This window comes from Rattus norvegicus, chromosome 15 (assembly GCF_021556685.1).
Source record: "Rattus norvegicus strain SHRSP/BbbUtx chromosome 15, alternate assembly SHRSP_T2T, whole genome shotgun sequence".
In the NCBI taxonomy this organism is placed as follows: Eukaryota; Metazoa; Chordata; class Mammalia; order Rodentia; family Muridae; genus Rattus; species Rattus norvegicus.
This window is the reverse complement of record NC_141548.1, coordinates 64,777,653-64,797,533: the sequence shown is the minus strand read 5'-3', so window position 1 is coordinate 64,797,533 and position 19,881 is coordinate 64,777,653. Positions and strand designations below refer to the sequence as shown.

The window sequence follows — 19,881 nt, the reverse complement described above, 5'->3', positions numbered from 1 at the left end:
AAACCTTTTAGAATCTAATGAAAACAAAAGCAGAAAATACATGGACTTATGGGAAACAATGATAGCAATGTTAAATGGAAAACCCATAGGTCTGAGTGCCTCCAAAAGAGAAACTGGAGAGAGCATACACTAACAGCTTGACAGCACACCACAAACCTTTAGGAAACAAAGAAAATACACCCAAGAGAAGTAGAAGTCAAGAAATAATTTAACTCAGGGCTGAAATTAACCAAGTAGAAACAGAAAGAAGTATACTAATAATCAACTAACCAGAAGCTGGTTCTTCGAGAATATCAATAAGTTAGATAAACCCATAGCCAGACTACAAGAGGACACACAGGCATTATCCAAATTAACAAAATCAGAAATGAAAAGGGAAACATAACAGAAACTGAGGACATTCAAAAACTTACTAGATCCTACTACAAAAACCTATACTCAACAAATCTGGAAAATCTGGAGGAAATGGACAATTTTCTAGAGAGATTTCAGGTACCAAAATTAAATCAGGATCATATAAACAAACTAAAAAGTTCCATAACCACTAAAGAAATAGAAGCATTCATTAAAAGCCTCCCAACCAAAAAACTCCAGGAGCAGATGGGTTAGTGCAGAATTCTATCAGACCTTCATAGAAGATCTAATACCAATATTCTTCAAACTATTCCACAAAATAGAAACAGAAGCAGTACTACCCAATTCATTCTCTGAAGCCACAATTATGCTTAGAACTAAGCCATACAAAGACCCAACAAAGAAAGAGAACTTTTGACCAATATCACTCATGAATATTGATGCATAAATACTCAATATAATTCTTTTCACCTCAATCAAAGAGCACATCAAAACAATCATCCATCATGATCAAGTAGGCTCCATCTCAGGTATGCAGGGATGATTCAATATATGGAAATCCATGAACGCAATCCACTATATAAACAAACTCAAAGGGGAAAAAAACACATTTTCATCTCATAAAATGCTGAGAAAGTATTTGACAACTTCAATACCCCTTAATCATAAAAGTATTGGAAAGATAAGGAACTCAAGGCCCATACTTAAATGTAGTATGGGCAATATACAGCAAACCAGTAGCTAACATTAAACGAAATAGAGAGAAACTAGAAGCAATCTCACTAAAATCAGGGACCAGACAAAGCTGCCCACTCTCTCCCAACATATTTAATATAGTACTCGAAGTCTTAGCCAGATCAATTAGACAAGTCAAAGAGGTCAAAGGGATAAAAATTGGAAAGGATGAAGTCAAAATATTGCCTTTTGCAGATGATATAATACTATACTTGAGTGACCCCAAAATTCCTCCAGAGAACTACTATAGCTGATTAACAGCTTCAGCAAAGTGACTGGAAATAAAATTAGCGTAAACAATTCAGTAGCCTTCCCTATTCAAAATATAAGAAGGCTGAGAAAGAAATTATGAAAATAACATCCTTCACAATAGTCACATATAATTTAATATACGCTGGTGTGACTCTAACCAAGCAAGTGAAAGAGCTGTATGACAAGAACTTCAAGTTTCTGAAGAAAGAAATGGAAGGTCTCAAAAGATGGAAAGATTTTCTATGCTCATGGATTGGCAAGATTAATATAGTAAAAATAGCCACCTTCTCGAAACAATCTATAGAGTCAATGCATCCCCAACAAAACTCCAACTCAGTTCTTCATAGAGTTAGAAAGAAATATTCACAAATTAATTTGGAATAACAAAAACCCCAGGATAGCAAAAACTAATCTCACCAATGAATGAAGTTCTGGAAGAATCACATTTCCTGACGTCAAACTGTATTACAGATCAATATGATAAAAACTGCATGATATTGGTACAGCAACAGGCATGTAGATCAATAGAATAGAATTGAAGACCCAGAAATGAACCCACACACCTATGGTCACTTGATCTTTGACAAAGTAGCTAAAACCATCCAGTGGGAAAAGGGCAGCATTTTCAACAAATGGCACTAGTTCCACAGGAGATCAGCATGTAGTAGAATGCAAATTGACCCATTCTTCTCTCCTTGTACAAAGCTCAAGTCCAAGTGGATCAAAATTCTCCACATAAAACCAGATAAACTGAGATTAATAGACAAGAAAGTGGGAAAGATCCTCATATACAGAGGTACAAGAGAAAGTTTCCTGATTCCAACATCAATGACTTATGCTCTAAGATGAACAGTACACAAATAGGACCTCATAAAATTTCAAAGTCTCTGTACAGCAAAGGTCACTGTCAAATGGACAAATGGCAATCAACAAATTGGGAAAAGATCTTTACCTATCGTACATCCAAAAAAGGACTAATATTTAATATATACAAAGAACTAAAGAAGTTAGACTCCAGAGAACCAAATAATCCTATTTAAAAATGGGATACAGAGCTAAACAAAGAATTATCAACTGATGAATATGAGATGGCCACAAAGCAAGTAAAGAAATATTCTGCATCTTTATCCATCAGGGAAATGCAAATCAAAACATCCCTGAAATTCTACTTCACATCAATCACAATAGCTAAACTCAAAAACTCAGATGACAACAGATGCTGGACAGGATGTGGAAAAAGAGGATCACTCCTCTGTTGTCGGTAAGATTGCAAGTTGGTACAATCACTCTGGAAAATAGTCTGGAAGTTCTTCAGAAAATTGTACGTAGTAGTACTACCTGAGGTCCCAGCTATACAACTTCTGGTCATATACCCAAATGATGCTCCAACATATAACAAGGGCACATTCTCTACTATGTTCATAGTAGCTTTAAATATAATAGCCAGGAGCTGCAAAGATGTCCTTCAACAGATGAATTGATACAATGGCATGCTACTCAGCTATTAAAAAAACTCTATGAAATTTTTATTCACACATATTGAATCAGAAAATATCATCCTGTGTGAGGTAACCCAGTCACAAAAAAACACACATAGTATGTATTCACATACAAGTGGATATTAGTGCAAAGTAGTATTCTCTGAATACCCAAGAAACAATTCAAAGATCATATGAAGCTTAAGAAGAAAGAAGACCAAATGTGGATGTTTCAGTCCTTTTAAGAAGGGGAACAATTAGGGTTGGGGATTTAGCTCAGTGGTAGAGCACTTGCCTAGCAAGCACAAGGCCCTGGGTTCGGTCCCCAGCTCCAAAAAAAAGGGGGGGGGGACAATTGCTTAATGGAGAAAATACAGGGACAAAGAGTGGAGCAGGGACTGAAGGGAAGGACATCCAGAGACTGCCCCACTTGGGGATCCATGCTATATGCGGCCCCCAAACCCAGTCACTATTGCTGATGCTAAGAAGTGTTTGCTGTGAGGACCCTGATATGGATGTCTCCTGAGAGGCTCTGCCATAGACTTACTGATACAGATGAGGATGCTTGCAGCTAACAATTAGTCTGAGCATGGGGACCCCAGTGAAGGAGTTATGGGGAAGACTCAAGGAGCTGAATGAGTTTGCAATCCCATAGGAAGAACAACAATATCAACTCACCAGATCTCTCAGAGTTCCTGGGGACTAAACCACCAACCCAAGAGTACACATGGTGGGACCCATGGCTCCAGCCGCATATGGAGCAGAGGTTGGCATTTTTTTGGCATCAATAAGAGGAGAAGCCCTTCATCATTATAGGGGAATGCCAGGGTTTTGAGGTAGCATGCAGGGGTAGGAATGGGTGGGTAGGAGTGGGAGCATTTTCATAGAAGCAAGGGAAAGGGGTATAGGAGGGAGAGAAAGAGGATAACATTTGAAATGAAAATATATAAAATATCCAATAAAAATGAATACATTAATTTCAAAAGTACATTATAGATAATATTTATATTATTGCTATTCAATAAAACATTAATCAAGTAGAATAAAACAATTAGAACCTATTCTGATTCTTGTGGCAAAAGTAACATCTAGAATTACTGAAAAGCATGTCATTATTGTGGGCATGGTGGCATAAATGTTATGGTAATAAAAATCAGCTTTCTGATTGGATATGATGGCTGGTCCAGAGAAGTGAGCTCATACCACACTTGTCATAAGTCTTAGGGTAGAAATCAATAACACCTCTGTTGAGTGAATATCCCTTCAAATTTTATTCTAAATCCTTACACTTGTATACATATTAATGCAGTTCTTACCCCTCAACAGAGAATTTTGTTTCTACAGTAGACTTCTGTTAATACTGAAATTTACAACTAGTCAAAGTACAAGGAAGAGGTTCCTTTGGCACCAGAGCGGAGAAGTATGAACACTTATCTCATAAATGCTCAAAAAATATCACAGAAGAGTGAGTAAAAACAATGCAAGCATCAAATAAGGACACTTCACTCCTCAACTCAGTATAGATAAGGTTGCCTATCTAAGACTTAAGGAAGACCAGGTTAGCAAAAATTCTAGCATAAAAGAAGGACACATGAGGTTCAGGTTTTTTTAATGTTCTTGCATAATTTGCATATAGGCATCATTAAGTGAACTTATTTAAGAAAAGAGAATATTTAATATTTAGATGATGTTTTACTGGAGTGTTCTGAACAAGTTAGATGGGAAGATTCCGAGTTAAATGTGATTTAGAAACACAGTGTCTACAAAACAATGATTAAAGGCCAATGTTAATCATGAACTTATAAGATTTTAAATAAATAAATTTTCTTTTGCATCGATGGGAAGTAAAAAATAGGAGAAAAATTAAAATATTTTCTTCAGTTCTACAGTCTTTCTTTCATCAAAAGAATATAAAAGCAACACTTAATTCAAGGAAAATAAAGTCAAACCAATAATTTATATTCTCACTATTTAAAAACAGTAGAATAGTGTTAAATCACCTTGGAAGAAAGGTTGAAAGACTTTTATAGCTTGAATCTTGAGTATGGGTGACGACAGGGGAACCATGTTTTCTGAACACAGTAGGGCAGTTGCACAAGTGAACTCAGAAGATTGAGACAATATGCACATTATCTGCTCATGCTAGAAAGAATCTCATAACAGGATGTATACATCTATATCCATATTTAGATGAGGAGATATTGGTCATTTAAAACTTCTAGGAAGGGAGAGTTAGTTTTCTTTAAGGATGATTTATCAACCATGTGTCAGTGGATGGCCATATGTCCAAGAGTAAATAGATACATAAATTGAACACAATAGGTTAAAATGCATGGAGGTTAGAAAGTAGATAGGTGTCGAAGATAGGCATTGGAGAAGGGGTACATATTATCAAAATACAGTGTATGGGGTTCTCAAAGCTTCATAAAATATTTTAACGCCAAAGACATCTGTGGTGTGTGGATAGGTTTGGGTCACATGTGTTTAATGCTTGACTGATGGGGAGTGACACTATTAGGAGGTGTGGCCATGGTAGAGAAAGCATGTCACTGTTGTTGTAGGCTTTGAGGTTCCTTAGTGCTCAAGCTCCACCTAGTGTGGGACAATTCCCTTTATCTGCCTGAAGATGTAGAACTGTTTGTTCCTCTAGAACCAATTCTGCCAGCAAGATGCCACACTTCCGACCATGATGATAATGGACTAAACACCTAAAACTGTAAGCCAAGCAATTAAATGTTCACCTTTATAAGAGTTACCTGAGCTATGGTATCTCTTCACAGCAGTAAAACTCCAACTAAGGTCTTTCTAAATTTAGTTTAAACCATGATAAGAATGTAAGATTTAAGGAATAATGAAGTCCTTGCAGTGGTATTGTGAAAAGGGTTTGAGCTATCGGTGCAAAAGAGAAGAGAACATAGTGTGTTTATTTACATAACACCTATAACTTCTGCACATTTTAAAAATAGATACCAGGGTCATCATAGAATAGCATTTAATAACACACATTAAGAAGACATGAATGTTATGGGCTATATCTTATTGGTAAGACACAGGATTTCAGTGGGAAGACAAAGGGGGCAAAAATGGCAATTATAAATTAGTATATTCAGGTGTGCTTGTGTGTGTTTGTATGTTTATATATGTGTATTTGTGTATGCTTGTACAAAATATGTGTAAAATGGTTAATAAGGGAAAGGGAATAACATTCGAAATGTAAATAAGAAATACTCAAGTTAATAAAAAAAAGAAGAACATGTTAAAAATATTTTTCTTACTGATACTCTTTTCCAAAACAAAATATTAACCATAGTAAGAAAAAGATGAATATTTTAACGACAATGAGACACTATTTATCTTGGTCTTTATTTTAGGACTGAATGATTAGAAATGTGATAGCTCATGTCCATTCTGCATTCAAGTATGCACAGGAAGCTCTTCACTCTCATAAAGACATCAGCATGCAGGCAACCATATAAAGTCAATTTTAATGTATTTTGCTATAACAAAATCTTTGAAAAATGCTAGGATTTGTCATTCAGTCTCTGATGAGCAGTGCGATCTGGCAAATGCTGTTGAAATGTCTGCTGAATTTCTAATGTCTGCAACTATTTCTTTCACTTAATTAGTCCCTATATTATTGCTGGGTTGCTTCAGTTTTAATCAGGCACCATAATGTTGATGGCAACAAAAATTAGTGCTTTATTTTCTAATGTTCTACAAAATAGCTGTCTCATAAAATGAAATTGTTTGTAGGCTATTTAAACATTAAATATAACTCTCATCTCTCACCAAATAAACATGAAAAAATTAGAGTAATGATTATCCACTCCTGTAATACAATTTAGTTGCTTTAGGTTGAATCTAAGGTACAGTTTAGGGTGGTTATTTTTTCTATGCTTGTATTATTCTTGTTATTTCTACCCCTATGTTTTAAAAAGGATGTTATTCATAAAATGTATTTTTCTTTATATATAAGTGATGTCTGAATGTATGTATGCTCATGTGTGTGCTGGTGCCTGAAGAAGTAAGAAAGGGTATGGGATCTCCTAGAATTGGAAGTATAGGTACACACAAACAACCTTCTGTGACATCTGAAACTAGAACGGACACTTTGAAAGAGATGTACATGCTAGTAAACACTGAAAAATATTCCTGAGGCAGATATGTGCTATTCTGAAATGATGTAAACTTACATGCATGTATGCATAAACCATCATGTTTGGATGTGTATATACACTAGAATCACTAAATCTTTACTAAAATATAAAATACTTTACACTTACTTTTTATGAGAACACTACTAGCACACTTAGAGACTGTATCAAGTGTATCCACAACAGGTTCCTTAAAACTATACCTCCCATGTAAATGGAAAGATGTGAACCATGATCACCACCACTGTGATCCAGACTCAGCCCTGTCCCTTTGTAATCACCATTCTATCATCATTTTACTCCAATTCAAGATAAGTAAAATAATCTACTTGCAAAAGAGAACACGATTTTTAAAGATTTTAGTTTATATAAAAATGCATCTATAACATTTTAATAATCTTATGCTTTATGGGGCATTTGATTTTCATACATATGCATCTCAGTGCATATGAATGCTAGTGAAATCTGAGAAATGTTTTTCTATATAACTAATTATATTTTACAATACAAATTTTGTAGTTTAGATAATGTGATTAGACTGACTTTATTTAACATGCTTCAAGGATGTATAGCACTTTTTAGTACTATTTTCAACTTCTTGTTACTCTATAATTATGTCAAAATTCAAAGTTTAAAATCAAAGAAGCCATCATAATTATCATAACTACCTGTCATAGGATGGGATACTCTGTTTTACATATTTTGAAAGTTTATTCTACTACCATATACCAGTTTACCCCTCCCTCATCCCCTCTCTGTGCCCTTCAAAATCTTTCATTCTCCCTCCCCCAATTCACTCTTTCTCCTTTTCCCTTCAGAAATATCCCATAGATATTCAAGAAAACCTGGTATACCAACTTGTTATAAGACCTGGCACCTCCCCTGATATTAAGACTGAACAAGGCAATGCATTAGGAGAAAAATCCAAAGCAGATATAAGAGTCAGAGACAGCCCATGCTCTAATGGTTAGGAGAAGAAGACTAAGCTACACAACCTTAATATACATGTAGAGAGTCTAGGATAGGTACCTGGTTGTGGATGAAGTGTTTGTGAGACCCTGTATTCCCTAGTTAGCTGATTCTATGGGTTTCTTGTGACGTTGGGCCCACTGGCTCCTACAATCTTCCATGCTCCTCTTCCACAGGTTTTCCTGAGTCTTGCCAAATGTGGGGCTGTGGTTCTCTGCATCTACTTCTCATCAGTTGAAGGCTGAAGTCTCTCTAGTGATTTTCTCTCCTGTCTACAAGAGATCTTCTATAGCTTTTAAACCCCTTTCACAAAGTGGATGGATATAAAATTAACTCAAACAAATCAGTAACCTTCTTCATATAAATGATAAATGGGCTGAAAAAACATCCTTCACTATTCACAAATAATATAAAATATATTGATGCAACTCTAACCAAACAGGTGAAAGATCTGTATGACAAGAACATCAAGCCTCTCAAGACAGAAAAGTAAGAAGACCACAGAAAATGGAAAGATCTCCCAAGCTCACTAATTGGTAGGTTTAACATAAAAAAAAATGTCCATCTTGTTGAAAGCAATATACAGATTCAGTGCAATTCCCATCAAATTTCCAACTCAATTTTTTAAAGACATGGAAAGAGTAATTCTCAATTTTATCTGGAAAATCAAAAAACCCAGGATAGCAAAAATAATTCTTCACAATAAACAAACATGTGGGGAAATCACCACTCCTGATCTCTAGGTGTTACAGAGCAATAGTATAAATACTGCATGGCATTGGTACAGCAACAGACAGCTTGCTCAGTGGAGTAGTATTGAAGATCCAGAAATTAAACCACATACTTATGGACAATTGATCTTTGAAAAAGAAGTCAAAGATATAAGATGGAAAAAAATGAAAGTATCTTAAATAAATTATGCTGGTTTAACTGATAACCAATATGTAGCAAAATGAAAATAAATACATATTTGTCACCTTGCACAAACTAAAGTCCAATTGTATCAAGGACCTCAACATAAAACCAGATACACTAAGTCCAATAGAAGGGAAAGTGGGAAAGAGCCTGAACTTATAGGCACAGTGGAAGCCCATGGATTCATTGTTTTGTCCATGATGTCAATATTACTTGTTAAATTTTCCAATGATCCAATATTTTTAGAATGTATTTTAGGGTTGAATTAATTACTCAGGTGATATGGTGTTTGCTGCACAAGCATATACCTGTGAGTTTGGATCCCTAGTACTTACATTAAAAACCAGGTATTACCATGAAAAGCTAAACAAAGTGTTTGAGGAATGAGAAAATTGAATCTCTGGCTCTCATTAGCTATCCAGCTTAGCCAATCATTGAGCTCCAAGGTCACAGACTCAGTGTCTCAAAAGTAAGTTTTGTGTTTCATTAATAGATTTATAATCAATCAAAGCATTTGAATATAAACAAATATGCTGTTTATAAATTTTGAGAGTATGAACATTATTTGAGGTAAGTATAAATATAATATAAAACATTTTTGTAGTAACACTAAAGAAACAACTGAAATATTTAAATAAACACAAATTTTAAATGCACAAATTTGTGTTAGAAATATGAGAGCTTTGCTTCTTAGTATTTTAAACTCTAATAGTGTGATAAGTCCAATAAAATATTTGGAATTATTGTTCCTGAGAAATAAACACAATATATTTAGATTAAAATGTATCTTAGTTTGTTGTATAGATATGTCATGCAAAGTCTACTTATCACAGAAACAAAATGAACTATCTTTTTAAAAATTTTTATTATATATTTCTTTACTTACATTTCAAAGGTTATTTCCCTTCCTGGTTTCCTGTCCATAAGCTCCCCATTCTCTCCCCTCTCTCTCCCCCAGATGGCTATTCCCCCTATACATCCCCCTTATTGCCCTCCCCCATATCTTTTCTACTCATAAAGACTTTAAAAACTGAGATGACTATCATATCCTCTGCAAATAGTAACGTCTTTCTTTCCAATTTGTTTCCGCTTGACTTCTTTCTAGTGCATAGTTGCTCCACTTAGAACTTCAAGTACTCGATTGCATGGGTCCGGAGAGAGTGGGCAACCTTATATTATCCCTGACTTTAGTGGGATTGCTTGAATTTTCTCACCATTTAATTTGATGTTGCCTGTTAGTTGACTGCATACTCCTTTTATTATGTTTAGGTGTGTGCCATGAATTCAGGATCTTTCTAAGACTTTAGCATGGAAAGGGTATTGGATTATTTTTAAAAGATTTTTCAGCATCTAATGTGATGAACATGCGATTTATTTCTTTGAATTAACAAGCTCAATGGATTACATTGATGGAAGTTCTTATATTGAACTGTCTTTGCACCTCTGGGATGGAACCTCCTTGATCATGGTGACTGATTATTTTGGTGTATTCTTGGACTCTGTGAGAATTTTATTCGTATTCTTGCATTGATATTTACAAGGAAAATTGGTCTGAAGCTCTTTCTTTGTTGATTCTTTCTGTGGTTTAGGTATCAGAGTAGGTATGGCTTCATAGAATGAATTAGGTAGTGTTCCTTCTGCTTTTATTAGTGGAGTATTTTGAGGAGTATTAATATTAGTTCTTCTTTGAAGGTCTTATAGAATTATGCGCTAAAACCATCTGACCCTGGCATTTTTTAGTTGGGAAGTTTTTAATGAATGCCTCTGTTTTCTTAGGGGTTATGAAAGTGTTTCGTTTATCTGATCTTGATTTAACTTTGATCCAAGGTGTCTGTAGAGAAAATCGTCCATTTTGTTTAGATTCTCAGTTATGTTGAGTATAGGCTCTTGTCGTAGGATCTAATTTTTTTTTTAATTTCCTCATTTTGTTACGTCTCCCTTTTCATTTCTGATATTGAAAATTTAGACACTGTCTCTGTGCCTTTTTGTTATTTTGGCTGAGTATTTATCTATCTTGTTGGTTTTTTCCAAGAACCAGACCTTGGTTTTGTTAATTCTTTGCATTATTCTCTTTGTTTCTAATTGAGCAATTTTACCCGAGTTTAATTATTTCACACAGTCTGCTTCTCTCATACGTGTGTGCTTCTTTTTGTTCTAGACTCTTCAGGTGTGCTTCTAAGTTGCTATTATTGGATCTATCTATTTCCTTTATGAAGATACTTAGTGGTATGAATTTCCTTTCAGTTCTGTGTTCGTTGTGTCTCATAAGTTTAGGTATGCTGTGCCTTCATTTTCATCGAATTCTAGAAAGTCTTTAATTTCTTTATTTTTTTCCTGACCTAATTATTATTGAGTAAAGATTTGTTCAGTGTCCATAAGGTTTTCTGTGGGTTTTGTTGTTAGTGTAGTCCGTCTTTAGTTTATAGTCATCTGAATGAATGTATGGGGTTATTTCAATATTCTTGTGTTTATTGACACGTATATTTTGAACAAGTATATGTGCATGGGAATGATAGATGCCAGCATATGTATGGAAATCATATGACATGTTTTCACAGGAAGAATTCCAGGCGATAAACCATGTTCTAAATATTTGCCATCAACATCTACTGCTACTAGTTTTCCTGTAATAATGAAAAAAGATAAGAAATATTGAGACATAGGCCTCAAAATATGAGATAAATGTAAAGAGTATTTTGTTTCTGGCAGGTAATTTCTTTACTGCCAAATATCTTACTCAATATTGAATATATTTAACATTGTTTTGACACAGACAGTAATGCTATTAGAAAATATCATATGGTTTCTACTTACTACTGTAATAAGTATATAAAATATTAATTTATAAACACCTTTACCATTAGGAAAGTCCTTGCATTCTCAATCATATTTGTCTTCACAATGAACTTACCCGAAGAACAAATAAAACACAAAAGAAAAGGTGGTATGTCAGATTAGAGAAGGGAAAATATTTTGCTATTGGTTTTCTAATGTATTGCATTATATTTAAAACATTGAAATGTACAATTTGTATTTTTAAAATCACTGAGCAGTGACCAAATTTCATATTTTCAGAGATAAAAAAGTTATAGTAAATTAAAGATTGCCCTGCCCTAGTATAAAGTCAACCAAAACAAATCTGTTAAAGTTGAAATATTTATTATCACAATGCAAAATTAAACATTCTGGAATTCACAAGTTAGACATGGGTAACAGGTGGAAATCTTTCCCAATACAGTACACAATTGCACAAAATCATTTTCTGATGAAATGATGAATGTGATACTAACAAGAGAAGATGTGAATAGCTCTACAACACTGGTAATTATATGCTCTGCTTTTATTCAAATATGAGTGTGAGGATCTTTTCTACATCTCCTGTTGTTTTTGCAGAGTGATTATAAAGGCATTATTTTCCTGTGCATTGAGGAATTCTGAAGGGATTTTTCACGTGAGCAGAGAAGCATTATTTCTGCACACAGAAGAATGACAGTAGATTCAATAGTTTACGGGACACCTTAAAAATTTCTTTCACAACTTCTAGAAATGTCATGTAAGGGGGGATGTTAGCTTTTCCTCATAAAGTAAGCACTCAGCACATTGTCATTACAAATGGTGACATTGTGAATACCTGGAGAACAAAGCTGAATGCAAATAATGTCTAATGATTCACATTTATTAAAAAGACTTTACCAGCCTTTCCTTTTTCTTTTCTTATTTTTCAGTGGAATACATATATATATATATATATATATATATATATATATATGAGGTAGTATAGACAATAGCTTTCTCATAGTAGTACACAGAAATCTGCTGGGTTTTGATAGTTAAGATGAAAGCATTTTCTCTTAGGAAACTCGCTGACCTTGGTGTGTTTCGTTTTCTTACCTTGAAAATAAGTGTACTTCTTGATTTAAATTTCACAAGAAGGCTTACAGTTCATCTAAACATAAACTTCACTGAGGTCCGGTGACAACCGTGTCGCCATTTCATCACGTCTCTGCACTGCTCTCATCTCGATGACTTTCAAAATTAAATTGAGAAGTATATAAACTTATGAAAAAGTAATTCAGCTGGAATGTGCCTTTTAAAATAACAATGATTTTTGTTTCACTCTTTTTGAGGCTATACTGTTCCAAACCACCACTCATTACAGATTAATGAACAATAATTAATTATTAATTACCAGGAGGGAAGATTACATGCATTTGCCTTAGGCCTGACAAGCTGTCAAGGATTTCGTGCCAGGATTGCCAAGCTCAGCAAGTTTCAGAGGTGTGACGCGGAGCACTCGAAGTTAAATGATATTTCCAAGAGTGGAGAGGAAGAGTGTGAACAACAGACACATTTCCCTTGAGTGGGAACGTCTCTTCCATGTGACAAAAAGAGAACAAGGTGATACATTTTTTTCTCATATGGTAATGATGTTGACTGCTTATCAAAAAAATTCCTTTCATCGTTGCCCAAAGAATTGGCTTATGAAAACAATGAAAAATCATTAAGTCTCATTTTCAATTATTTTCTACTAAATGAAACTAAAGATTTCTGAAAAATAAAAAAAAAGTGGATTCAAAACTGTTTGAGAACTACAAGGTCCACAGATGTTGTGTGTCTGAAACACAGGCAGCATCGGGCGTGTAGTGCATTAGTCACACTTTAAAATTTAATTTTGGTATCTAATACCTGCTAAACAGAATAGAAAATGACATATTGTTCTAGTCAGAGTAAGACTAGTCCAGCTTATTTAAAAGAATTTGGATTGTGTCAAGAAAGAAATTGTAACTGTAATTAAGTAAAATAAGTGCCTTGAATTACATTTTTAATCAATATATGAGTGTTGATCACAAAAAAGAATGCCAGTTAAGTCTAAGCACCATGTGAACATGTGGCATACATTATAATTATTACAAGGAGTAAGCACATAATATTCACAAATCAATATTTCTCTATTACATGTATTTAATTCTGGAATTCACTAAATTCTTACATAGTTACTGTACTGTCTTTCCTTATTCTTGTACTTTTTTCTTTTTATTGAAAATATATTTTTCTTATACACTATATTTTTATTATGGTTTCCCTAATCTCTAGTATTTCCAATGTCTCCAAACCTCCATTCACTCCCATCCATATCTGCTCTCTTTCTGTCTTTCAATAAAAAAACCAACATGCTTCTATAGGATAATATAATATAGGGTAAGCTAAAACAAACAATGACATTTCAAGAGTGTCACTTGGCCTTTCTCTAAAAGGAACAGAGGACAAAAGGACAAGAGAAGAAACAGAAAACATAGACCTAGTCACTTACTCACTCAAGTATAAGATAAAAATACTAAAATATATTCCACGATATATGGATAAAGAACCTGTGTATGTTCTTCATGTGAAATAGTAAATTAAGAACAAAAAGTAAACACAGTAAGACAGCTTTTAAAAAAACAAGTAGGAAATGCCATGACTTTACATTATGAGACAAAAAACTTCGAAATTTGCCCTGGAATTTGTTTTCTCTTGTTAATCTTGTTCATGGGCATGTCACCAAGTATTAAAAGTAGTTTGTGTCCCAGTGATACTCACAGAAATGTAAATAAATTTACTTTTATAAGTGGCTATCAATGGAAGATAGCTTTTGGGCTAAGAAATGGGATGTGTCTACACTTCTTTCAGATCCAGCAGAATGTGTAGACCCTGTATGCACTGTGTATGTTGCCTCATGATTTCATCAACTAGTCTAACATACTGATTTAGAAGGCTGTTTTTCCTTTGTGTCCTCCACCCTCTGTGGTGCTTACACTGTTTTGATCTCCTCTTCCAAGGTGTTCCCTGAACCATGTAGGGAAGATTTTGTAGGAAATATTCCTTCTAAGTTTGAGTTCCAGGATTTCTCACTCTCAACATAATGTCTGACTATTGAGATATTTATTTGTTATCTGCAACAGGAGAAGGCTGTATGCTCTTAATTTTAAAGAAAGTGACAGGTCCACATTTAGTCTTTTCTGCAAAGCATAGCTCCAAGAAAATCAGGGATATTAATTTTGACTAACAATGTTTGATATTTAAATGCCAATTAAATAGCATATAGCTTTTCTAAAATATATTTTAGGCTGTACTGTTTGTGGCTAGGGTCCATGAATCATTGAAGAATGATACCCCAGTCTCAAATTGTATGCAAAAGCAAAGAGTATTTATTGAACCATTTCTTGTACGCATGGACATGATTCTATCAGGATGGGGGTTGGAAGGACTCCAACTGAATTCTCAGATTCAGTTTAATAGCCCAAAGGAGGAACATTAGGGAGTAGTAGGTGATCTAAATCTTGATTGGTGAATTCTATCTCTGGGACGTCAGCTATTGCTATGAATGGTTAGGGTCTTCATTCCAGCACACATAATTAACAAACCTTGTTTCATTCCAAGGATAGGTAGTTCTAGTCCTCTTGGCTGCAAGCGAGGCTGTCTTTTGCAAAGTGGGGAGGTGTCCCTTTTACATAAGCCTGCAGTTGTTCCAGTAACTGGCTTGCACAGTTCTAGGAAGCAAAACTCATGCCTTGTGTCCTAAACTGCTAATTTACAGCCTGTCATAGAGTCAGCCTGACTCAGGCCAATTACATTGATAGTCCAATCAAGGGATATTACATTATAGTCCAATAATATTATATGAAAATATTATATTATTAATCTAGATCTCAAACCTGACATAATTTTATAAATATTAAAAATAAATCAATAACATTTAGAGTTGAACACTGAAGGGTATTATAAACTAAGCCTTCCTATTACTATCAAGCATGAGTTTCCAGAACAAACTTATTAAACATAGGCTTGTAACTATCTTACTATATATCTATGGGGCTGATGCATATTGCTGTCCCATGAGTAGTTTTGGTGTGGCTATTATTGTCTGTTTCTATGTTTTTGCTCTGTTTACATTTATTTGTTTTTCATGGGCATTTCTTATTCTTCTGTGTTCTTTTTATCCATTATCCATCCTCATGTCTACCCACATTATACTACATTGTAAGTGCTTAAAATAAGAAAGGTTAAAACATTACTTTGAGGTAGCCCATCTTTAATTGCAAGACTTCTACAGATAAATCATGAACAGTTATTGAAAAGAGAAAAATGAGGAATCTTCAGAATCTCTGATATCAGAATACAATGATCATTCACCTATCTGGATCATCTGATAAAATTTGGTTGGCCTATGAAAAATCAAGAACTGCTAGATGCATTTCTTACATGCAGTATAGTTGGAATTCAGATATACATGGCTAATGAGTTTAAAAAGGTAAAATTGTATCTGTACACGAGGCTGGCCATGTGCCACAGCTCTTTGTGCCCAGATCATGGTGGGAGAGAGCTGGTCTCACAGGAGTGTTGATACACCTGAAAGCATGGGTGAGACCCCGATTTCTGCTCTGAAGAACCTGCCGGGAGCCCTCAGAACCAAGTAGCCAAGGGGAAGTCTAGGACAGGATGCACCAGATTTCCATTTAACCCTAGAGCTGAACCTGTACCATAGATTTCAGTACCCAAATCCCAACAGTATATAGTTGATCTCCCAGAAGTACTAACAAAAAGACTTACAGGAGGTTCAAGCCACTGTCAGAGACAGCAAGACCAGCTTACACCAGAAATAATCAGATGGCAAGAGCAAGAAACTGAGAAAGAGAAACAAGGACACTTGGCATTTTCAGAACCCAGTTCTTCCACAATGCCAAGTATAAGATACTCTAACACACAAGAAAAAAGAGATTCTGATTTAAAATCACATCTCATGATAATGCTTGAAAACTTTAGAAAGAATATAAATAACTTCCTTAAAGAAATACATGACAGCACAGATAAACAGGTAGATGCCCTTAATGAAGAAATGCAAAAATCCTTTAAAGAATTACAGGAAAACACAACCGAAGAGGTGAAGGAATTGACCAAAACCGTCCAGGATCTAAGAAAGGAAACAGGAACTTTAAAAGAAATCACAAAGGGAGACAACCCTGGAGATAGAAAGACTAGGAAAGAGACCGGGAATCACAGATGCAAGCATCACCAATAGAATACAAGTGATAGAAGAGAGAGTCTCAGGAGCAGAAGATACCATAGAAAACATTGACATAACAGTCATACAAAATGCAAAACTCAGAAAGATTCTAACCTAAACATCCTTGAAATCCAGGACACAATGGGAAGATCAAACTTAAAGATAATAGGTCTAGAAAAGAGCAAAGATTCTCAACTAAATGAGCCAGTAAATATCTTCAACAAAATTATAGAAGAAAATTTCCCTAACCTAAAGAAATAAGATGCCCATGAATGCACAAGAAGCCTATAGAACTCTAAATACTTTGTACCAGAAAAGAAATTAATTTCTTCACATAACAGTCAAACACCAAATGCACGAAACAAAGAATGTTAAAAGCAGTAAGGGAAAAGGAAGAGTAAAATATTAATGCAGACCTCTCAGAATTACACCAGTCTTCTCACCAGAGACTATGAAAACACAGAAGGTCCTGTGCAGATGGCATGCAGACCCTAACAGAACACAAATGCCAATGCAGGCTACAATATACAGCAAAACTTTCCATTACCATAGATGGAGAAACCAAGGTACTCAATGATAAAACATAATATACACACTATCTTTCAACAAATCTAGCCATATAAAGGATAATAGATGGAAAACTCCAACACAAGAAGGGAAACTACACCCTAGGAAAAGCAATAATGTCCTTGCAAGAAAACCTAAAGAAAAGAGACACACAAATATAATTCCATCTCTAACAACAAAAATAACAGGAAAAAACAATCACTGTTTCTTAATATCCCTTAACATAAATGGACTTAATTCCCAATAAAAAGACATTACTAACTTACTGGACAGGTAAAGGGGACCCAGCATTTAGCTGCATATAGGAAACACACCTCAGAGACAAAGACAGACACTACCTCAGATTAAAGGCTGGAAACAATTTCCTAAGCAAATGGTCCTCGAAAAAAAAGCTGGAGTAGCCATTTTAATATTGAATAAAATCGACATTCACCAAAAAGTTATCAAAAAAGATAAGGAAGGACACTTTATATTCATCAATGGAAAAATGCACCAAGATGAACTCTCATTCCTGAATATCTGTGCTCTAAATGCAAGGGCACCTACATTCATTAAAAAAAATCCTAAATAAAACTCAAAGCATACACTGCACCTCACACAATAATAGTGGGGGATTTCAACACTCCACTCTCATCAATGGACAGATCATAGAAACAGATTCTAAACAGAGACCTAGAGAAACTAACAGAAGTTATGAAACAAATGGACTTAACAGATATTTATAGAATATTTCATCCTGAAACAAAAGAATTTACCTTCTTCTCAGCACCTCATGGTACCTTCTCCAAAATTGACCACATACTTGTTCACAATATAGGCCTCAACAGATAAAAGAAGAATGAAAAATAATCCTGTGCAACCTATCAGATCACCATGGACTAAGGCTGGTCTTCAGTAACAAAAACATACACATGGAAGATGAACAATGCTAAGCTCAATGATAACTTAGCCAATGAAGAAATAAATAAATTAAAGACTTTTTAGAATTTAATGAAAATGAAGTCACAACATACCCCAACATATGGGATACAAAGAAATCAGTGCCTCTACAATGAAACTGGAGAGGGCATATGCTACCAGCATGACAGCACACCTTAAAGCTCTAGAACAAAAAGAAGCAAATACACACAAGAGGAGTAGAAGGCAGGAAATGATCAAACTCAGGGCTGAAATCAACCAAGTAGAAACAAAAAGGACTATACAAAGAATCAACAAAATCATGATCTTGTTCTTTGAGAAAATCAACAAGATTAATAAACCCTTAACCAGACTAACCAGAGGTCACAAAGAGTGTATCCAAATTAACAAAATCAGAAATGAAAAGTTAGAAATAACAACAGAATCTGAGGAAATTAAAAAAAACATCAGATCCTATTACAAAAGCCTATATTAAAAAACTGGAAAATCTGGATGAAAGGAACAATTTTCTAGACAGATACTAGGTACCAAAGTTAAATCAGGATCAGATAAATCGTCTAAACAGTACTATAACTCTTACAGAAATAAAGGGAGTTATTAAAAGTCTCCCAACCAAAAAAATCCCTGGACCAGATGGGTTTATTGCAGATTTCTATCAGAACTTCTTAGAAGACCTAATAGCAATACACTCCAAAATATACCATAAGATTGAAACAACAGGCACATTATGCAATTTGCTCTATAAGCTATAATTACACTTACCGCTAAACCACACAAAGATCCGAAAAAGAGAGAAACCTCCAGACAAATTTCCATCATGAATATTGACTCCTAAATACTCAAAATGATTATCCCAAACTGAATCCAAGAACACATCAAAAAATTATTCATCATGACCAAGTAGTCTTCATCTTTGAGATGCAGCATTGCATCAACAAAATCCACTATATATATTCACTCCAAGGAAAAAACCCAAATGAATATTTCATTAGATGCTGAAAAACTATTTGACAAAATTCAGTACCCCTTCAGGATAAATGTCTTGAAAAGATCAAGAATTAAAGGTCTATACCTAAACATAATAAAATGAACTACTGTCTAGCCAGTAGGCAACATCAAGCTAAATGGAGAGAAACTTGAGCAATTCCACTAAAATCAGGGACTAGACAAGGCTGCCCATTTTCTTCCTACTTATTCATTATAGTACTTGAAGTCTTAGCCAGAGCAATTGGACAAGAAAAAGCAATCAAAGAGATATAAATTGGAAAGGAATAAGTCAAAATATCACTATTTGCAGATGATATGATAGTATTATATTTTATCATCAAAACACCACCAGAGAACTCCTAGTGCTTATAAACAACTTCAACAATGTGGTTGGATATAAAATTAATTCAAATAATTTATTAGCCTTCCTCTATTCAAAGGATAAACAGGTTCAGAAAGAAATTAGGGAAATGATACCTATCACAAAATCACAAATAATATAATGTAC

At 34.6% G+C, this 19,881-nt stretch overlaps 1 long non-coding RNA gene across 2 annotated transcripts in view; it reads right to left on the bottom strand.

Moving 5' to 3' along the window:
• Window positions 1–19,881, bottom strand: part of LOC120097052 (uncharacterized) — a 61,365-nt gene that overhangs the window by 10,414 nt on the left and 31,070 nt on the right. Inside the window, exons 2-3 of one of the 2 annotated variants that reach the window (XR_015639138.1) lie at window positions 12,749–12,883; window positions 11,306–11,481 (exon numbers count right to left, since the gene is read on the bottom strand). This is a non-coding gene — a long non-coding RNA (uncharacterized LOC120097052). Of the gene's footprint in view, window positions 1–11,305; window positions 11,482–12,748; window positions 12,884–19,881 lie in introns of those variants that run through there. The other variant, XR_015639139.1, reaches the window with a different exon arrangement.